Source organism: Pinus tabuliformis, chromosome 8 (assembly GCF_031772625.1).
Source record: "Pinus tabuliformis cultivar Carrire ecotype Pingquan chromosome 8, CPIR1, whole genome shotgun sequence".
Taxonomy (NCBI): domain Eukaryota; kingdom Viridiplantae; phylum Streptophyta; class Pinopsida; order Pinales; family Pinaceae; genus Pinus; species Pinus tabuliformis.
The window spans coordinates 318,063,610-318,086,692 of record NC_142294.1 but is presented as its reverse complement, the minus strand read 5'-3'; the positions used below and the strand labels follow the sequence as shown (position 1 = coordinate 318,086,692).

At 38.1% G+C, this 23,083-nt stretch overlaps 1 pseudogene; it reads left to right on the top strand.

Annotated features, from left to right (window-relative positions):
• Positions 1-1,523: 1,523 nt before the first annotated feature.
• Positions 1,524-23,083, top strand: part of LOC149235413 (17.6 kDa class I heat shock protein 2-like) — a 28,881-nt pseudogene continuing 7,321 nt past the window's right edge.

Below are 23,083 nucleotides of genomic sequence, written 5' to 3'. Positions count from 1 at the left end.
ATGGAGACAATAGTATCTGAAATTTTTTCAAGTGTTTGGATCTGATTTTGCATCAGCATATTTCCTCTTTGTTGCTAATCATCCTCTTATGAAACAAATTGGTCTCTTAGAGAGACACCATTCTCTTGTAGTCATTTGTCCTTCCTCTTGGAACCTGTAAAAAAAAACTAATACTTCTTCCGCAATGGAATGTAAGATTATCAAAGGAGAGAGGTGATCAATCTCTCTAGTTATGATATTTACACACAAAACAAAGAATTTGTATTAATGAAATAAGTTCTCAAAGGAAAAATCAAAAGAATTTATACCTGCTTTGGAATTGGTGCTCCAAGTTGAATGTTGCTTCCTTTCAGCAATTTATTTCATTATTTTCCATTTCAAGCTCTAATGATATATTTCTCATTGTGTAGATCTTGTTGAGATCTTTTCAATGGTACTCAAATCATCAAAATCTGATTTTGTATGAGAAAGATAGGTTGATTTGAACAATGAGGCTTTTCTGGGTGCGGAATTAGGGAACAGGCACGGAATTGGACTTTAGCTGCGGAATGTGCACAGTTTCTGTGGCTAAAAATCTTGGATACAAAGTTAACCATTCATTTTTCATCATCAGTCCAAAATTAATCAATACCTTCAGAAAAGTGGGCAAATAATTTATTCACTTCATTGATTCAAAATTATTATTTTTTTTTCTTGACATGCAGCGACTCAGTGTGGCGACTTAGTGATAACACTCAACTTAACTTCCCTTTGACCGGGGTCTTTTTCATCAAATTTGACCAAATGAATAGGACATCATCCATGTACTGACATTCCCCCAGCTACCCATGTGGCTTGTTTTGGTTGATGACACCTGCAACCTAGAGTTTAACAAAATAGCTGCGGAAAGTTAAGCGAGCTGCGGAAAGTTGAACCAGCTACGGAAAGTTAAGCTAGCTGCGGAAAGTTGAATCAGCTGCGGAAAGTGGCTGGATTCTGCAGCTAATGAAAACAGAGTGTAGAAAATACTGTGAAATGGAGTGGTTGTGTGCATGGAAAAGGAGAAAAAAAAATATGGAGGATGTAACTCAATTTAACTCAAGTTTCTGCCCTCAACAGCCCTCCCATCTTTCCTTCTATTCTTTATAACTCATTTGAATTAGCAGAAATGGTCAGGGTTTATGAAGGAAACCAGCAACTGTAAGTGGATATCAGAGAATAGGTACATGGAATGAGGCAGAATAGAGAACAAAATGGGGTGAAGGTTTATGTGAGCATGGTGGAAATGAAGCCATGAGGTCAATAGAACAGCAGGGGAAGAAAGTGCATCCGACAAATTTTAAAATTGGGTGGCTGTAGAATGGACGCAAGCACGTTTATAAAACAACTGTTGATTTTGTCCTTAGTTATTAGAAAACTGGCAGTAATCCTAGACAAGATTCTGAATGCCATAATCATTAAATAAAAATAGTGTGATGCTGTGAAGATTCGTACCCAACCAGATCACGTAATGGAGAGCCGTCTTGGATTGGAACTGTTGTTTAATGGGTGTTAATGAATTGCAAACGGGTGCCATAATGGTAGAAAACATGGTGGCAAAGGGTGGAAGACGTGGTAAAGGTAGAGTAGGTGCCAGCACAGAACCAAATTGGAATTCCCCTTTCTCAGGCACGCTGAATTCAATTATAATCTGTTCAAAAAATCCGTTTTTTACACGGGGGAGGCAAAAATGGGCTCCAAAGAACCGCAAATTTCTCCCAGACCACCAAAAATTTCTTCAAACAATTTCTAGGTTATCTAACTAACCCAGCTGGAAAAAAAACCCATGTTTTCTTTTCTTGAAATTCACCTCCGTTTGGGCAAATCGAGCGTTTGAAATTAGACGTTTTTCTGCTGTTTACCTTTTCTGAGTTTTTTTTTTTTTGTTTGTCAGGTGTATTACACAGGTACGATAATAGGGCTGAAGCACTGGGGCAATGTATTTTGGAATGCACATAATCCTAATCAATCTGGAGTCGCTGGAACCTTCAACGATTCATGAAAACCTTCACTTAGTTTTTAGTACAAGTGATTCCAAACTGACCCCAAAACCTGTTCAATAATAGCGTTGTCTGTCAGAGGAATCCTCTGCGTGTTTATCTTTCTATTCATGTGAATCAGCGCTCTAATATTCTTCAAATTGGGATAGTCATAAGTCACATATGTTTCACTCCTTTTGCAACATATTCACAGTTGTTTTGTTCACTTTCAGGAAGACGCCATTGAAGATTTGCCTCTAACGTAGTAGCTGTAAGATCTTCCCTGTCTCTGGATGTATATCAATAATACCATGGAAATGAAAAGCAGCTTGGATTTTAGAGTCTTCTTTCGTTCACAATTTTTTTGCAAAAGTCCTGCACCATAAATACCTACAAACTAACTGGTATGCAAGGAAGGCCACTGATTTTCTCACAAGTGTTTGGCAGGCATCTCCATATAGGTATGGTCTCAGTAGGGATGCTCCAGTTGGACTAAGGGATGGAAGGAATGATTGATAAGAAATAGTAGCTGTAACAATGCTAATGGTACTCCAGCAATGGATGGAATATAGATGAATGTTTAAGATTTCCACTAACATTGACCTACTACCGTTGATTACAAATGTGAGGCAGACAACTAGAGAAGGATTTTGCAGATTTTTTTGTTTTTTGTTTTTTTGTTTTCGTTTTTTTTTTTATGAGGCCACAGTGAAAGCTAGGATTGAGGATAACCATAGATTGTTTTTCTTCTCTTTTTTTTTCTCAAATTGTAAATTTTTATAAAAATGATTAATGATTTTCAATTTTAGGCAGCAAAGACTTCAAGAAAAACATGCTAAAAACAGGATTTTGATTGAGGTCTTAGGCTGGTTTTTTTATTGATCTGAGCTGGGTGAATAGGATAGGATCCATGTCGGGACAATTCCAGAGATGCCCATGTGGTCGGTTTTTTCATTGGATGCCTGTAACCTGCTAAACCTTGAAACAGCTGCGGAATTCTCAACTGGCTGCGGAATCAGGGCACTTTCCGCAGCTAAGTTGCAAAACCTTATTAAAACAGGATACAGTGTTTTGGGGACCACTACAAACCATAACCAGTCAATTTTGGACAATTTGAACCTATCAAAGTAGTTGAGTTCCATTTTTTTATTTTTTATCTTTTATTTTTTATATATGTATATATATATTTTTTTGAATCAAATGAAATGATGAAGTTTATTTTGTCTCCCTTTTTTTTTCTTTTCTTTTTTCATAACAATCCTTTTTCTGATCCTCCATATCACACAAAGTGCAGGAGGAGAGCATACTCAAGAATTATTAATTAAATTTTTTTTTTTACTTAACAATCATTTTTCTGATCCTCCAGATCACACGAAGTGCAGGAGGAGAGCATACTCAAGAATTGTTAATTTTTTTTAGATGTAAGAAATAAGGTCTCCTAATTACACTTCCCCGGCAACGGCGCCAAAATGTCTAGTCAATTTAATGTCTTAAATTGCTCTACATAAATTATTAATCCGGGTATCGTAAACTGATAAAGTGTGGTGCACCATATGTGCTTAGTTAACCTTTTTCTTACTTCGTTGTTTTATAGATTTTATTTTGTTTTGGGGTTTTGTTTTTGTTGGTTTCCTAAAGTATCTAATGCAAATGGAAATCTTATTCTAAGGTCTTAAGAATACTTTTAAATGACAAGTATGGATAGAGATTTCAAGACAAGGCCTAAGGCCTAAGTCCCTAATGGTAACTTCCAAACTTTAGCACTTCAAAAGATTTCAAAACATGTTATTGGTGGAATTAGTACTTGAACAAAAGTGTAAATATGCAGCTACTTCAATCAAAATGGAATGCAACAACCAATCAATGAGCTAGTGACTATGAAATCCAGTATCCTTGCTGCTGTATGAAAAAGAAAGTAAAAACTGAAGCAACTCAAACACTGAAAGCAAAGAAACTAATTCATCACACTACTTCAACTCTTCTGATCCTTTACCCTTCAGCTCAATCTACCTTATGGGAAGCAATCATGAACAAGTTAAGCAATATGATATCTAAATTGCAAGAAATTAAATTGCATAAAGGAAACTAATCACACTACTTCAACTCTTCTGATCCTTTACCCTTCAGCTCAATCTACCTTATGGGAAGCAATCAGGAATAAGTTAAGCAATATGATATCTAAATTGCAAGAAATTAAATTGCATAAAGGAAACTAATCACACTATTTCAACTCTTCTGATCCTTTACCCTTCAGCTCAATCTACCTTATGGGAAGCAATCATGAACAAGTTAAGCAATATGATATCTAAATTGCAAGAAAGTAAATGAGGAAAACAAAACTGATTGAAATAACAATGCTGGAATTAGAACTCAAAAAAAAAAATCAGCAGAAGGACAAGATGATTCCGTCATGTCATTAGTCATTAAAAAGCTATGTGCATTACTAACCTACAATCAACTGGTTGAACACACTTGCATGAATTAAAATTGCATGAATGAAAAATCTAATCTATCAAACTTGAAAGCAATTAAATGACATAATGAAATCAAAGCAAAATTACAAAATGAAATCTACTCTACCTTACATTCTAATATGCTTCATGAAATCTACTTCACATCTCCTTCCATGTTGAGAACATCAAAGCTTTATTCAAATTCTTCAATATTACAAAGTACAACAAAGCTCTCCAAAGCTTTCAAAAGCCATCAAGGAAGAACTACAAACTCCAAGCTAAAGAACTCACAAGCTAAAGACTAACAAGCTCCAAACTCTAAGCTAAAAAGGACTAGCAAATGAAGGAGAGGGATCTCCTATTTATACAAAAAGATGAGAGCCATCTTATTAATGAGAATCCATGAATCTCTCCCTCTACCTCTAGAGTCCTAATCAAAATAGGAACTGATAAGACACATGTCTTCTTAGAGTTACAATACAATTAGGAGATGTGACACATATCCTCATGATCCCATGATTCTTTCCACTCAAATTCGAATTTGGCCTTAGAGTGCCACATAAGGGTTTTCTAGAAGCCTCCTTTCAACCTACACATGTCAACAATCTCAACCCATTTGTTAGGTATAAGCATATGCACATTATTTCCTAATTTTTAACCATAAATTCACTTAAAAAGCTTAGAATTAATAAATATTGGAAAAACATAAATGTGGCCCAATGATAATGAAAGTGGGATGAATGTGGTGACATAGTAGTGAAATGGAGGTGATATAATGGACACAATAGTGAAAGTGTAATGGAAATGAATGACATTTTCAAGACTCAACAAGCCTTCTCCGCTAATCAAGACTATCCTCGGATATTCCAAAGAAGCATCTCAAGCTCGAAAGCAAGCGCAGAAGCCATCCACCTCCAAAAGTTATCTTGATGCAGCAAGGAGAAGTGAACAAGTTGACAATCGACAGCAAAATCATAATGAAGATGACCAGGAAAATCAGGGACAATTTTCTTCAAGAATGATTAAAGTTTATCAAGTAAATCGGGGGCAATCTACGTCAAGGATGAACAGAAGCCTCAACCAACCACAAGTAAATCATTTTGGCTCAAGAATGGATGGAAACTATAATCATATGTAGATATCATTTTTGGGATTCAAGTGCGTTAAGTAAGTCATTCAAAGTATGACCATTTCCATGAGAGGTAGTCATAAAGTGACTAATTTCTCATGATTTTTGAATAGTTCACTTAGCACTCATTGCATCGGGTGATGCTCACAGGGGTGAAGAAGTGGGATTGAAACTAGTGAAATGTGGAGAACGAATCACATAGCATCAATCATCACTTCCGGGGCTTGCACCTGGTAACCAGGACTTCCCAGGAGGTCACCCATCCCAGAACTCCTCTGGCTCAAGCACGCTTAACTGTGGAGTTTTTCCCCACAATCAAGCCCACTTAGCTTGCTACCCCATTTGCAAAACCTTAGCAAGTATTGTGCCTCATGAACCATTCAGGTAGAGATCCCTTGACTCTTTTTGAATTTAAGTATGGGGGATTTTCGCAGTGCATTATATTAGATATCATTTTTGGGATTCAACTGCGTTAAGTAAGTCATTCAAAGTATGACCATTTCCATGAGAGGTAGTCATAAAGTGACTAATTTCTCATGATTTTTGAATAGTTCACTTAGCACTCATTGCATCGGGTGATGCTCACAGGGGTGAAGAAGTGGGATTGAAACTAGTGAAATGTGGAGAACGAATCACATAGCATCAATCATCACTTCCGGGGCTTGCACCCGGTAACCAGGACTTCCCAGGAGGTCACCCATCCCAGAACTCCTCTGGCTCAAGCGCGCTTAACTGTGGAGCCCCATACTTATAATCATATGGTTGGTAGATTTGATAATCGCAGGAATTTCTTCAATGGCCAATGTTTCTCTTGTCATAACTTTGGTCATAAAGCTGCTCAATGTGTTGCCTACAAGACCATCATGATTAAGGAAGCTCAAAAACAAAGGAGTATGATATGAGTCATGAAAAGAACCTACAATAACTTCTCTGCTCTTGAAAATGAAATAGAATGTTCTATCTGTAACAACTTCGGTCATGAGGATTCTGAATGCAGAAGCAGGTTTTGGCAAACAACTCAAAAGGAGCAAGCTTCATTGAGTTCCAAAACATGGAAAAGGAAAGAAACGCAACCGGAAAGATGTGGGATAGCCTTATATATGGAAGGACAGGAAAATCAATGGTACATAGAGAGTGGGTGCTTGAAACATATGACAGGTGATAAAGAAAAACTTCAGTCATATAGTGCCTTAGAAAAGTAAAAGAAGGTCTCATTTGGAAATGACACCCCTGCATTCATAAAAGGTAAAGGCTCTGTTCGTTTGAAGGAAAAGGTCAAGGCTGGAAATGTTATGTATGTCGATGGCTTAAAGCATAATCTATTGAGTGCCAGTCAGATGTGTGATCAAGGAACTGAGGTAATATTTTGATCAAATGGATGTATTGTTCGTGAGCTTGATACAGGAAAAATAGTGATCAGAGGCATAAGAACTCCAAATAACTTATACGTAATCAAGGGAGAACAACAACAATGCTATTTAAGTAAGAATGATGAACACTGGCTATGGCACAGAATACTGGGGCATCCTAGCTTCTCTCAGACAAAGAGAGCATGCAAATATTAGGTAGTTCGTGATCTTCCTGACATCAGAATTCCAGACAATACAATATGCAAATCATGTCAATTTGGTAAGCAAACCAGAACTAACTTCCCTGAGAAGGAAGGATTAGCTAGCAGGCCACTTGAACTTGTACGCACTGATATATGTGGTCCAACTAGGAAGAGGTCACCTCGAGGAGAAGAGTATTTGATATTGTTCATTGACAACTTTTCAAGGATGTGTTGGATAGGACTCATGAAGTATAAAGATGAAGCTTTCAAAAAGTTTAAGTCATTCAAAGCTTTGGTTGAAAACGAATCAGATCGCAGAATCAAATGCCTCAAATCTTATCGAGGAGGGGAATTTACCTCAGATGAATTTTTCAATTTTTATGAAGAACATGGAATACGAAGGGAATTCTCTGCTACAAGGACTCCTCAGCGAAATGGAGTAGTGGAGAGGATGAACAGAACAATTCAACAAATGGCTCGTGCTATGATTGATGAGTCTGGAACTCCCGTAACCTTCTGGGGAGAATCCGCGTTTGCCGTTGTTACTATTCTTAACAAGACAAACATCTGGGTAAATAGCACTCAGACTCCTCATGAACTTTGGTACGGTAAGACTCCCACGGTAAAATACTTCAAAATTTTTGGAAGCAAATGCTACATTAAAGAACTGATGAAAATCTTGGCAAGTTTGAACCTAGAGCAGATGAAGGCATTTTACTTGGTTACTCTCCCCACAGTAAAGCTTACAAATGTTACAATAAAAGACTTGGTAAAATTGTTGAAAGTATTGATGTAGTGGTTGATGAGGAAGGAAACATTCCTAGGCAGGTAAAATCTGAAGATCTCAAAGATGGCAAAGACTATCCGTCAACATAAAATCAGATTCATGATGAAAAAGAAACCCATGAAGCACTAGAAGAACAGATAAGGATAGAAGAAAAGACTCCATCCAGATATGTTCAAAAGAATCATCCAGAATCTCAAATTTTGGGGTAGAAAGAGGCAGGTGTACAAACAAGAAGAACCATTTCATAAGCTTCAAGCTATCTAGCATTGCTCTCCTCCACTGAACCGCATAATGTAAGAGAGGCTTGCAAAGATGAATGCTGGGTCAAGGCCATGGAGGAAGAACTCGAGAAAATTGAAAAGAATAACACTTGGGAGTTGGCTCCTAGACCAAAAGATAAGAATGTCATAGGGACAAAATGGATTTTCAAAAATAAGCTGAATGAAAATGGGGATGTGGTTAGAAACAAGGCAAGACTTGTTTGTAAAGGATATGCGCAACAAGAAGGCATAGACTTTGAAGAAACTTTTGCTCCAGTTGCCAGACTTGAGGCTATAATAATGTTCGTTTCTCTTTCTAGCTTTCACAAGTTCAAAGTATTTCAGATGGATGTAAAATCTGCCTTTCTGAATGGAGACTTAAATGAAGAAGTATATATTGAACAACCAGATGGGTTTATTCTTGGAAATGATCCTAAACTTGTATGCAAACTCAAAAAGGCTCTCTATGGCCTTAAACAGGCTCCAAGGGAGTGGTATTATCGGTTGGATAAGTACCTCCATCAACAAGGTTTTATAAAAGGATCGACTGATAGCAATCTATATATAAAAATTGACAATGATAAGTTGATGATACTTGTTGTGTATGTTGATGATATCTTTGGTAGAAATGAAGAAGACATGAGTCAAAATTTTGCCTTGGTGATGCAGAAAGAGTTTGAAATGTCCATTCTTGGTGAGCTCACATATTTTCTTGGTTTACAAGTCCAACAAAACAAAGATGACATTTGTCTATCACAAACCAAATATCTCAAGCAGATCTTGAAGAAATATGGGATGGAGGATTCGAAACCAGTATGTACCCCTATGGTGAGAGGATGCAGCCTTAGTGAAAATGATGAATCAACAGTTGTACATCAACCAACCTATAGATCCATGATTAGTAGTCAGCTCTATCTAACAGGTACTCGACTAGACATTATGCATGCAGTGGGAATAGTTGGAAGGTTTTAGGTAAATCCAAAGGAAACCCATCTTCAGGCAGTTAAGAGAATTTTCAAGTATCTTCAAGGAACTCAAAAATATGGCCTATGGTATCCTAGAGGTACATATCTCACACTTCATGCATACACTGATGCGGATTCGGAAGGAAGTGTGGATGATAGGAAAAACACTAGTGGTGGTGCATTCTTCATGGGTCCTAGATTAGTATCTTGGTTCAGCAAGAAACAAAGCTCTATTGCATTATCTACGGCTGAAGAAGAATATGTAGCTATTGCATCTTGCTGCACACAACTCCTTTGGATGATGCAAACATTGCAAGATCTTCAAATCACTTGTACTCCACCTATCTCCATTTTTTGTGATAACACAAGTGCAATCAGTATTTCAAAGAATCCTGTCATGCATTCAAAGACTAATCACATACCGATCAAGTATCATTTTCTCCGAGAACAAGTGCTTGAACAAAAGGTCAAATTGGAGTATGTTCCCTCTAAGGAACAAGTTGTTGATATTCTCACCAAACCACTGCCCAGTGAGACCTTTGAATACCTCAGACAAAAGCTGGGGGTAGTTGAGGCATCATCTTGTTGTTGAATCTTGTCTGTTTCAGAGATTGTTGGTTGTACGCGAATTTCATATGGGGCATACGCATACATACGCTGGTTTATGTGGGTACAGTCGACTTGAAGAAAAGAAAGGATGAGAAGAGTTCGGTATGGGTCTGTCAGAGACCATCTGGAACAGGTTCAGGGGGAGCATATATTCTTCTAATAATGCATTTTTGGAATTATCATAGAAGATCTTGGTTCAATTATTCCGTTGTTTTGATTTTAGGAGGAGCAAGTGCAGAAGGAGAACATGGATACTGATCTGAATAATGATTGACAGATGCTGCTAATATTTTGTCTCTATATTTATTTTGTCAAGGTCATGTAATAGCCTATCTTGGTTGCCCCACTATGCCTGGGATGGATAATGTAATATGCTTATTATATCATGTATCCCCTCTTGGTTGGGAGTTGTATGTATGAGTCTTTGGTGATAGGAAGGTCAGTTATGATGTATAAAGTCATATTTCGTTTATAGAACATCTTCTTGCAGATCTTGCCTATATGTCACGGGGAGCTTGGACAACACAGCAGAGAAGAGATTTTAGCATGTACTCAGGGGAAGCATAACCCTTTTCTCTTGATGTCAAAGGGGGAGAAAAGACTTTGAGTGACTTTGGGTTGCCATCAAGTCCAAAGGGGGAGATTGTTGGCATTATGACACAGGTTTGGCACAGGTTTGGCTCGATGACATAAGTGTTGTCCTTGATGGCAACTCACACAGATGTCAGATCATAGTACAGCAGGTCAGTAGCAAATAATTGATGTTCAAGCTCTCAGAATGGAAGAAAATGCGATATCCGCAGGGTCCTATTCACAAAGCCACAAACATACGCAGGTGCGCCGAACAAAAGGTGCAGACATGTAAGGCGCTGCTCCGAACAAAAAGTACGGACGTAAAGTACACGCACTTTCATGTAGAGAAAAGTGCACACATGGGAAATCTTATGGCTGGTCCATGGTATTTAGTTCCACATTTTTTGATCCTGTGGTTTTGGTCCGTGGTGTTTGCATCTAAAGTATTGAACCCGGGTTTTGGGTCCCTAGTATTGGATCTCTATGGTTTTGGACTATGGTTTAAGTAAGGCCTAGACTATAAAAAGGAAAGGAGATCATTTAGCTGGAGCAACTGATGTGTTGAATATATTGAGATGAGCAAGATCTAAAATACTGGTGATCGGTTGGTGATTTATAGCTGGACCTGAATCAAGGAGAAACCTGAGCATTACAAGACGGATCTACTGATGGGTCGAGATCTCTGTGACACATGATCAGATCTATAAATCTGATAATCTGGGGTATAAGTGAAGTCTAACAAATTATCTATACCCGCAAGTGTGACACAACATAGGCACGAATACCCATAGGCTTGACACAACGCAGGCGCAGATACTCGCATGTTTGATAGACTGCAGGCGCAGATACCTGCAGGCTCGACACAATGCAAGCACGGATACCCGCATGCTCGACACACTGCAGGTGCGGATACCCGCACGTTCGACATAGCGGAGGTGCGGATACCCGCAGGTCAAAGAACTGAATACTGCGGACGTACGCAGGTTTCTATTGGTGAAGTTGCAGACGTTTTCTTGAAATATGTTTTAGCTGCTTTTGTCTATTACTGTAGTGTTTAGGGTTCTGAATTGGTGTCTGGTTATTGGTACTATGTTTTGAGAAGTTATTGATTTATTATTTGTACAAGGAAGTTGGTTGATTGCAGATCTATTTGATGTTTGATTGATATTCATGGATCCAGTTTGAAAATTTATGAAACGTGGTCCCTAGAAGAAAGAGAAGGTTGTAGCCTTCTGTAGGATGGCACCTACATACTAGTACATTAGCTAGTACAAGAGCTAAGGGTGTTGTAGCTCCCTTATAGGAGAGTCTGGAAAACGAGAGAAGGTTGTAGCCTTCTGCAGGTAGAAGCCTGCGTACTGGTATAAGAGTGCACCAGTACAAAACTATTGTAAAAGAAGTTTCTTGTTAAAAAGAAGATTGAGACAACTTGCAACAGGTGGTTTTCACCCACATTGGGTTTCCACCTTACATCATGGTGTTCATGTGTGCTTCTTGTGTGTGATGATCTGTTCTATTTTACTCATCCTATTTACTGTTCATATGGTCAATAATGTTCTGATGCACTCATTAAGGATCAACTAACTGAATCATAAGTTTACTGGATGTAAGCTTGTTGCATTACACACAGTTGCATATACACGCGGTTTGCCTTAATTGAAGTAGCGTATATGAATCTTAATATGGAAATGGAAAAGTTATATTGATTTGATAATACTGATTCACCCCCCCCCCCCCCCCCCCCCCCCCTCTTAGTATCATTTCCAACACCACCATCGTTCCCATATTCCAGATTACAAGGAAGATAGTTTCAGTGACCTTCATCATCCATCAGTTTTTGATTTTCTATCAAATACTCTAAACATGGTGGATTCCGAATGAAACTTGTCTAATATTGAAGAGACTATTGCCTTAAATATCTTGACCAAAAAATATGTTGTAGAGAATATTCATGTCGGCAAATCTTGTTCTTCTTCAAAACTGGAAATATATTACGCTCTTTTTCATGAGTTCAGAGATGTCTTTGCTTGGTCGTATGATGAAATGCCAGGCATTGACTCGAGCATAGTTGAACATGAAATTAAGATGTATCCAGATGTCAAGCTGGTACGACAACGGCTACGGAAGGTGCACCCCAAGAAAGCCGCTGCCATCAAGGTAGAAGTTGAAAAGCTTCTCCATGCTACTTTTATTTACCTGGTTCCTCTAACCGATTGGGTATCAAATATTGTTCTTGTAATGAAAAAACAAGGAACGATTAGAGTGTGCATCGATTACAGGGATGTAAATCAAGCTTGTCCAAAAGACAACTACTCTACACCCTTCATTGACCAGATAATTGATGAATGCACTCGATGTGAAATCTTTTCATTTATGGATGGATTTTCCGGGTATAATCAAATTAACATCCACCCACAGGACCAGTCAAAGACTGCATTTATTTGGCTGTGGGGCACATTCACATATCGCAAGCTACCCTTTGGTTTAAATAACGCAGGGGAAACATTTCAGAGGGCAATGAATTATGCCTTCCATGACATAAAGAACATCGTTCAACCATATCTCGACGATCTTCTGGCTCATTAGCGAAAGTGGACCAATCATCTGTAGCATTTGAGAGTGATATTTCTACATTGCCGACACTACAAGATACGACTCAATCCACACAAATGCGTGTTTTGTGTCAGTTCTGGTTGTTTACTTGGCTTTGTGGTCTTAGAGGACAAGATTTTTCTGGACCCATGTAAGGTTTAGGCAATCATTGATTTGCCTCCACCTCCAAATTTGCTTTAGATTCAGAAACTCCAAGGGAAAGAAAACTTTCTAAGGAGGTTCATTCCAAATTATGCCGAACTTGCTAAAGGTTATACTCGTCTATTGAAAAAATGAGTACCCTTCATCTGGGATCAGGTCGCTCAAGCTTCCTTTGATGCTTTAAAGGAATCCCTAATAAAATCATCATTAATGTATGCTCCTGATTATCAAAAAGACTTTAACCTGTATCTGGCTGCAACAGATACAACCATCACAATGGTTTTAGTTCAAGAAGACAATGGAATTGAGCATCCTATATATTATTTGAGTAGAAACTTAAATGATACAGAAAGCAAATACTCCTACGTTGAAAAGCTAGCTCTCGCAGCTATTCAAGCGATACAAAGATTTTGACACTGTCCTCTTTCAAAAAACTACCATTTTGTCAGATTGCAACCCCATGACTTATATATTGTCGCGACAGTTGCTAGGGGGAAAATATTCAAAATGGATAGCAATTTTACAAGAGTTTGATCTGGAATTCATAAAATCCAAATCGAAGAAAGCCCTGGTTTTCACAGAGTTACTATGCAATCTCCCATCGTCGTCCAACGATGCCACATCAGAAGAAGTGATCATGGACGAATCTTTGTTTCTGATATATTCAAGCAATCCATGGTATGGAGACATAATAATCTATCTCCAAACCCAAACATATAGGTCTAATACCTCCCGCTCGGAACAACGACGCATTCGATACCAAGCAAAAGACTACATGATCGTCGGTGATATGCTTTACCGTCGTGGTGTCAAATACAATTCTGCGGAGGTGCCTCACACACGAGGTGGCCGAAAAAGTCCTGAATGATTGCCATTCAGGCGCGTATGGGGGGCATCAATCTGGTTACGTTACGATGCAAAAGATTTTATGAGTAGGATAATTTTGGCCAACAATGATGAAATATTGCATAACAACAATCAGAAGTTGCCATGCTTGTCAAATCTTCGATCACAAAACCACAATACCACCCGCACCTCTGCAACCAGTAGTTGTTGTTGGGCAATTCGCCAAATGGGGCATAGATTTCATGACATGTAACACCACCTCGGCCAGGGGGCATGGGTATATCATAGTCGCAGTAGACTATTTTACCAAATGGGCCGAGGCGATGCCTACATTAAACAATAGCGGTGAAACGGCTGCCCTCTTCTTTTTCAACCATGTAGTCTCTAGATTTGGCGTTCCACAGGTCATAGTTACAGATCATGGATCGCATTTTCAGAATCACATGATGATTGAGTTGGCTGCCAAATTAGGATTGTCCCACGACAACTCTACTCCGTATTATCCGCAAGCTAATGGACAAGTTGAGGCAATCAACAAGGTCTTGAAGCACATGCTGCAAACGATGATCAGAGTCCATAAACAGAGTTGGCACCTGATCCTGTACTCGGCCTTGTGGGCATACCGGACGTCGGTGAGGAATGCAACCAGTTTTACACCCTTTCAACTGGTGTATGGCCTGGAAGCAATCTTACCAGTTCAGTGTGAAATCTTGTCTCTCAAGCTCGCAGTCGACCTTCTCCCCGGAACTTCAGAAGAGGAGGCTTGTTTCTTGGAACTAATCCAATTGGATGAAACCCATCATGATGCCGCTTTGGCTAACAAAGCCCATAATAAACAAGTCAAGGTGTAGTTTGACAAGAATGTCAAACCCCGTGTCTTCTCAGAAGGTGACCTGGTATTACTTTACGACCAGGAGTTCGATAAATTGGGAGTAGGTAAGTTCAAGTCTTTATGGATGGGCCCCTATATTGTTAAGCATGTACTAGCAAAAGGAGCCTACGAGTTAGTGGATTATGATGGGATTCCACTGGCGCAACCCCACAATGGGTTGTACCTTAAGCATTACTATGCTTGACTCAAGATAGTAACCCCTATGCTTTTGTTACATTTTTGTTTTCGCTAAGGGTAATTGTTTTGGTTAGGTGATCCACTTTTGCATTTGTTGCAGATGTCAAACCTATTGGAATCATTTGTTGGATATGCCGACAGAGCGAGTCGTAGTTCGCGGAACCTATCTTCTGCAGCCTGGGCCATCTTCGATCCAAGTGGCGAGTTAGTAAGTTTCAGAGGGGTATGTATTGGTCGGTCAATGAACAACATTGCTGAATACAACGCGTTGATAGAACTCCTCTCTGATGCCATCACGCATGGCATACGCCGACTTGTTGTCAGGCTAGACTCACAACTCGTCATTCTACAGCTCACTGGTATCTATTCCGTACAGAATCCAACTATCTATCGCATGTTCCTAAGGGTCAAGATTTTGGAAAGGGAGTTTGATTCCATTCAATATCAGCATATTTCCAAAAAATTAGACACATTAATAGACTCATTGGCAAATTATGTGTTAGATATACATTTGCAACATTTATAAAAGAAGCATTTCATCAATATTTGCATCAAGATCATGTGACTTAACCATAAAACTCTGAAAATAAAAAAAATATATATAATTATTTATGTTTTATACATAATGTTTTGTAACCAAGAAAAAATTGGTCAAATGACCCGAAACTCAAAATGCTAGGAGGCACCCTAGTCTAATGATGCTGGTGATAACAAGTCACTGCCTGTGCAATCATGTGTAAAAGCCTAGTCCATCAACTCGGCACGCTAGTAGTGTGTCGCTGCAACCTTAGCGGCAGCTCGTCAGTCCTCATGTCCAAAATACCAAGAGTGAGACCTTCAACCTGATCCTGCAATGCTAAAAGAGTCTCGGCCACATCAAGGTCACGAAGGATAGCCCTCCCCATAGCCTCTCCTGCTGGAACGACAACTGGTGCTCTCAGACATACTGCTGGCCGAACTGGTCCAATATCTGCATGAGAACATGAGTTTTGATTAGTCTTGATAGAAGAAAAAACGAGAGAATTATAAAAAAAATAAACAAAGATATGGTCAGAGATTTTACCTATATCACCCCACTGCTCACCAGCCGGCAGCACCAAATCTGGGTCACCCTGGAAATCCATACCAACATATGGAAACTCGACAAAAACCATCTCCTGACGGTCGAACCACTCAAAGAAGGTATCAGAGAAAGAAACCTGGGACTGACCAACATGTCGGGCCATAAGATCAACCCATCTCTGCATTCGTGGCTCAGTCAGTGGAGGTAAACCAAGTGAAATGTATTGTGGCTACATCAATGGGATCTTTTCCAAGGTGAAAGCAGTCAAAATAGAACCATAGCTGAAATTCTTGGATCTTCTACTTTTTACCTTGGTCAGTTGTTCTTTCACCATAGGGAGTACTGCGTCACACCTGTTGAACACCTTTGGTTCGAGGCATTCCAAGGCGTACTGCATATAGGACCTGTTAGCCACGTGAAGAGCCGCACTACCAGCCAGTCTAGAAAAAGTGAATAGAATGGTCCTCAAGGACCTATTAGTGACATCTCAAATGTTGATCTTGCCGTCCCTACTCGGTTGAGATTCCTCTCTACAGTACTGGCGAATGTAATCTCTCACGGATTCACCCCCACGGGCAGAACCTGATAATGAGAGAGGGGCACCACGCCTTGATAAACCGGTCAAAAAATAGATGTCCATGACAGTCAAGGGGATGGATTTGCCTCTGATCTGAAACACCTGCTTGGTAGGATCCCATGCAACAAGGAAATATTGCAACAAGTTGATTTGTTGCCTCATGCTAGAGATGCGGAAAAACTTGAGCAAGCCACAGTTCCGCAATGCAGTTACCGTACATAGATCATGTAAAGAAACCATGTCCTCTTCTTCATGCTCACGTTCTCACCATGTAACAACCATTTTGCTTCGATGAATCTCTGCAAAAAAAGCAAGAGAAGAGTGAGGGTCCTGATTTGGAAAAAAACAGGCAAAAAAATTCCATGAGAAAATAGTGAAAAAGTTTCCTTTCTTGCGCCCATCACACCCCAGCAGTGTACTGGGTGAGATGCATACTGACTGGACAATAGCCAGGCCAGTATGCATTGCACCTTTCGATATAGGAAGGGTGCGATGGAGCCAGGGTGAATTTTTCAAATCCCAGAGGCTCAGAAAAATAGGGAAACATGCTCAGAATTCAAAAAGGAAGGAATGCAACTAAAGAGCTCAGGTTTAGCTCTTACCTGGTCTAGACGGCGCCGAGAGTCATCCACGGAATCTCCTGGAATTAGCTAGTGAAAATCAAGGGGGGAAGGCACCTCCAAAGCTCCAAAAAACCAAAGTTCAAATGAAATGGTAAAATGAGGGGTAAAAACCACTTTTAAATTACTCTTCACGTAATTCGAGTAAGGTATTAGTCTTTTAACTCATTTTTCAAGCATGTATTATTCATTTCTAATCGGTTTGATGAAGTAATTGAATAGGCAGTACGACCGTCGAAAGAACAATGTGTTAGCAGTGAAATCAAATAATCAATGACCATTATCACGAGCAATTTTTATGTGAAGTTCAGGCTCGTTAAAAATTAAACCTAAGAAAAGAGCAAACGTTCCCCCCAGAATTTAATCTCATTAAAAAATGAACCAATTTCCGGTAAATAACCATTGTGAATGCATTATCATCAGCTCTTGAGCCTTGGTCGTGTTCTCATCATCACCTGCACTTTGTTTAGCCGATCATTCACCTCCATTTGATTATTTACCCCTTTTGAGGAATAGCTGCTAAGAGTGATTCTATTAGCCATCCTCGTGACACTACCGTGATTGGAAAATTCCAAACCTTACTTGGAATCAGCTGCTACCTGAAATTATCACTCGTTCCTCAAAAAACGAGTCTCCTTTAATCTCTTTTCGTCTGACTCGTAAAATATGAAAAGATTGCCGAGCAGTTGGCCTCTCCAGCTCGTTAAAGCTACTGGGAGTTCTATCCCTCCTCTATATTTTAATCTTTTTGGACCTGAGGGATTATTACACAAAAAGATCGAGTGCTTGTCTTGTTTAGCCTGTTAAAACTATCGAAAATTCATCCCTTTTGTATTATTTTATACTTTTTCGGATTTAAGGGATTACATGACAAAAAAGGATCACTGGAGTTTCCTTTCCGTCCATTTTTAGACTCTCTAAAATTGAAAAAGGACCGAGTTGTCTTTTTCGTTAAACTCGTTAAAACCAATAGCGACAAACTTGTCCATACAGATAAGAACGAGTTTCATTGTCACTAGGCTTGTTAAAACATAGCGACGGGTTTGCCCGAAGGGAAAATTATAGAACAAGCATATGTTATCCTCCTCAAGCTTGATAAAAATAAAGAGGTACTGGTCAACAATGACTGGGGAAAAATTGGGAAGAAAACTTGAAGAAACTTTATTGGTAGCGAGTTGCTCTTGAACATGACACTTTCACTCCATCACCATGATTGAGTCGGGTTGGGTTATTCTGTTCACCGGTCATATTACCATTGGTCCACCGTACCATCCATCTTTGGGGTTAACGCTACCAATCCATTTCAGTGTCACCGATATGTTCAAGAGAAGTCGATCAGAGAATTCACCAACCCATCTTGTGTCTCATCCACTGCAATACCTTTACGCTTCATTCTTTCATGACCGCCACCCTGAACCCTGTGTCATCAAATCGTTTTCACCTCCAAAAGTCATTTGCTCCATTCCATGTTATAGATGTGGGATTCATTAAGGCCCTCCTACGACGGGTCACTTCTTGTCGACATCAACTCATTATCCAAGAAGTCGACCTAGGAACAACCCTTTCAGTACTTTGAAGCTTGCATGCCTCAATGGCAAGTTTCTCACTTTCGGCGACAGGTTTACATCAATGGCCTTCGACCGAGAGATTTTGCATGGTGTTCGATGCCAAGTCCCATTTTCACACCACAGGAATTGTATTGTCATACCTTGAGGGTCATCATCTTTAACGGTGATTCCTCTCGCGCCCGTTAACAGCTTACATCATTGGCTGGTAATCAGGCGATGTCTTTCCATGTTCGACCCCAGAACATTTTTCACATGGATCGACTTGTACTTCGGGTGAAGATTGGACGAGTTTGAAGATCCCGGATCTAGTTTCATCCATCCGGGCTATGATATATTCGGGAAAATAAAGACATCAAATGTACATCATTGCTGCACGATGATCATCCGAATCAAAGGATGATGGCTCTATCAGAATCATCAGTCTGCCATACAGACGGTTGTCTGTCCCATGTACATGAAAATGAATTTATAAAGCTGAGCATGGGAATGCCCGCCTCAGCTAGATCATGAAAATATTATCAAGATAATGTATTGTATTGTATCTTATTATAGGTTGCCTTCCAGTTCGAAAGACCTCGGATCCTCATGATAAAGCATTTCACCCGACATCAAAAGATTAACAACCTCATGCTTTAGGGGCCAACTGTTATAGACATTTTTGGGCAATGCAATCCCAATCATATATGTCCATGAACTAAGGGCTCCCGAGTCCCTAAAAGTGTTGTTTCATGCCCTAAAGGGACAAGGTCAGCTGATTACATCATCTCCCAGAAGTTCTCCATAGAAAACTGCTCAGAATTGGTCAAAACTGGACCATACAGGTTGCTCAGTGCTAAGGGTGCGATGCATCTCACCTGCCCAGTGTAAAAGGTGCGATGCATACTGGAAAACCCTTCTGTATGGTGCGATGGGTGAGAATGGACAAATGGCAGAGACAGTTTGTGAGGTGGATGATCATGGAATCTTCCAGAAACTTCTCATGTGACACTTGCCTATCTGAATTCGCCCAGGGATGAGTAAGAGATCATCAATCTCCAAGTGGAATCAAGTACTATCTGAGAGAAGACACTATTCAAAATCCCAGAAGCTGACTCACCTCCATACAATCATCTATATATGGATCCCTCATCCCAGAGATCCAGAGGCTGGAATTTTGTATCTTGTAAGGAAGTGCTATTGGTTTCTTAGTGGAATATCATAGTGTTTGGTGATCTAAGCTTTTCACGAGGTGAAGAAGGGTTTTCATGCTGGGAGGATGACGCTGGGTCAGATCGATGGGTTGTAATCCTGTCTTCTAATCTTTATATCAATAAAGATATTCAAGTTTTCTTCCACGTTCTTGTATGTCTGATAATATATGCATTTGTGTGGTCAATATATATCTGGTCCTATATTGCTTATGATTGTAGATCTCTACACTTTGAAGGTATTATGATGCTTTGACTTTACAGGTACTATTTGAAGTGAAGTGGTCAAGGGAGAAGTGGCAAAGACCTATTGGTGAGGAGAAGGAACAAGCAAAGAACCGAGCAAAAGATCGAGGTTGGTATTCTTTGATCCTCTCCTATCTACTTCTCATAAAGGAAAATGAAATTAACTTTAATTTGTTTGTTTCTAAGATAGCTACCCGTCTTAATGGGACTAGCAGCTCTACATAGACACTAGATTTCCTGATAACAAATAGTGAACATTAGATCACATCAATTCTAGCAGCATCCAAAAATCATTTCATCCATGGCTTCACACTTAAACCAAGAGGTGGAAAACAGGGGACACTTTCCGTATAAACAGAGAGGAATTTGGTAGTGAGGCTACATGGCTCATAATATTAACATCTAATGAGGAAAGAAACATCTAATCCTAAAAAAACTTATATCAAGAAAATAAATATCTGAAATATGTATTTAGCTTTTTCTTATTTAGAAATTGACAATAAAGAAGACAAATTCTAAATATATATTTGTAAATCTCTTTAAGAAACTATAAGCCTGATAATAATACAGGTAAATACTAGAGTATTTTATCTTATTTTGTGTGATTGCTTGATACAAGTAAATGCTAGAGTACTTTATCTTATTTTGTGTGATTGCTTGAGGAGAGTTTTGGAAGATCGAGCTGAGAAGTGAGGCTTTCACCTCCTATCAATTGCAAATCATCTACGATGATCACATCACAATATTAGGCAGGGCAACTAAGTGGTTCTGAAACATTTGTCCCAACATATAATGCCATATGCCAATTAGAATATACACCTTTCGTGTGTCTATGTTATTTTCATGGAAATAATGATATCACTAGTCATACTAATTAGAATTTTTTTAGTATAACTCCTATGGGCATGCCATTTTAAGTAAAATGATATAATCATTTTTAGAAAGACATTTTTATTTAAGACCAATCAATAATTCTACAATGTTTTTCCATGCATTGCAACTCATTAGTATTATTCTATAAAATATTGCGAAACATGTGGCCCAATATTGTAATTAGATTTTAATATGTTTGTATACCAATTAAATGATAAACTCAGTACTTTTTAACACTAATTAATTTATTAATTACCCTAGATCAGAAATGGTTATTATTATATAACCATATAAATTAAAAATTGATAAATGTAGACAAACATAAATACATTAGAAAAAATGAAAATATTTATTTCATAATATTATTATTAATTAAAAATCTAACATAAAAATATATATATATATATATATATATATATATATATATATATATCTATCTATATATATATATATATATCAAAATAAAAATGTAATAAAACTTTTAACCATAGAAATTTACATAGGAGATTATTAATATATAGATAGGTTTTGTTATAATATCATTTGTTATCAATACTAAGTGTCTAAAAAGATGCTTAAAAAGATTAATTTGTATGATAATTTTTTGTAATGCATTTTTAATTAATCAATTAAATTAAAAAATAAAATATAACTACTTTGAAGATAAATTTCAACCTTTGATTGTTGAATATTGTTAAAAATATTTGAAATCTTTTCATAAGGGTTAAATCTATATCATCCACCTAATAATTATTGATAATTAAATTAAAATTTGGAAAATCTTGTTCCAAAAGAGATATAACTATCCGTATAATAATGTTTAAAGACTGATATGAAAAGGACTTAATAAAACTTGACAAAAAAAGATTTTATTGTTTTTTTTTTAAATCTGAATTACATTTTTCAATATTATTATTTTTAAAATTTACATAATTTTATAAATTAATTATTTTGATTATGAAAATATATTGTTAATCAAATTTTGTTTAATAACTAATAAAAATGTTGTTATTTTATTTACTGAATCTATTTTTTACAATCATAATGATTATTGTTTTATAATAACTTTGAAATTTATTATATCTCTCAATTATTAATAGTTTAAGAATTCAAATAAATTAATTATGTATAAAATATAATTTTAAAATTCTATTTGAAAAGTATAAATAAATTAATAATCAAACTATAAATATCTCATAGTAATATTGTTAATTATGTTGATAGGTGTTGCTATGAGGGTGTTGGATGGGCATATCTATCCAATCACAGACTTCTATTTTTGTTGTCCTCCTACAAACAAAAATTTGACACATGGTCAATCAGTCGAAGTGCTACATCTCCATTTTTAATTCCATTACAATGCCCTTGACCGTGCAACAAGGAAGGATGTGCTGCAAGTCTTGACGCCTACCTGCAGAACAACTTTAGAGAAACCGTACCTTTGGATTGGCCATTAGCACCCCACTCTCTTCAGCAATCTCTTCCACATCCTTGTCGCCTGCCTTAATCTCAAACTTGTTAGCTTAATAATGATTTTATAATGCGGAATAAACACTTAAAAATCGAAAAAAAACTTTAATACCCAAGAAATCATACCTCTGGCCATTGATACTACTCACACTTTGTTAACCCTACTTCAGATGTCAACAATTATGCTTGAGATTGAACAACCCTTCTGTGCACAAGTTTTGGTTAATCATTGACAAATTCGGTTGAGTAAATGACTTTATTAATTTGTCCTCGCTCGAGTGTTGTGTATGCGGCCTTGATGTGGGCAATGAAATTCAGAAATTAGATCTAATTTTTGTGATGAAGCTTGGTCCTTTGAATGAGCAGTCGCTACAACCCACGAACCTTTCAAGGATTGGCCTCTTCAACTTGTTTGGAGAATCTGGAGTCAGCTGGAAGAATGGCTCAAGAGAGCCCACTTGATCTCTGTAAACAAGAGGCAATTT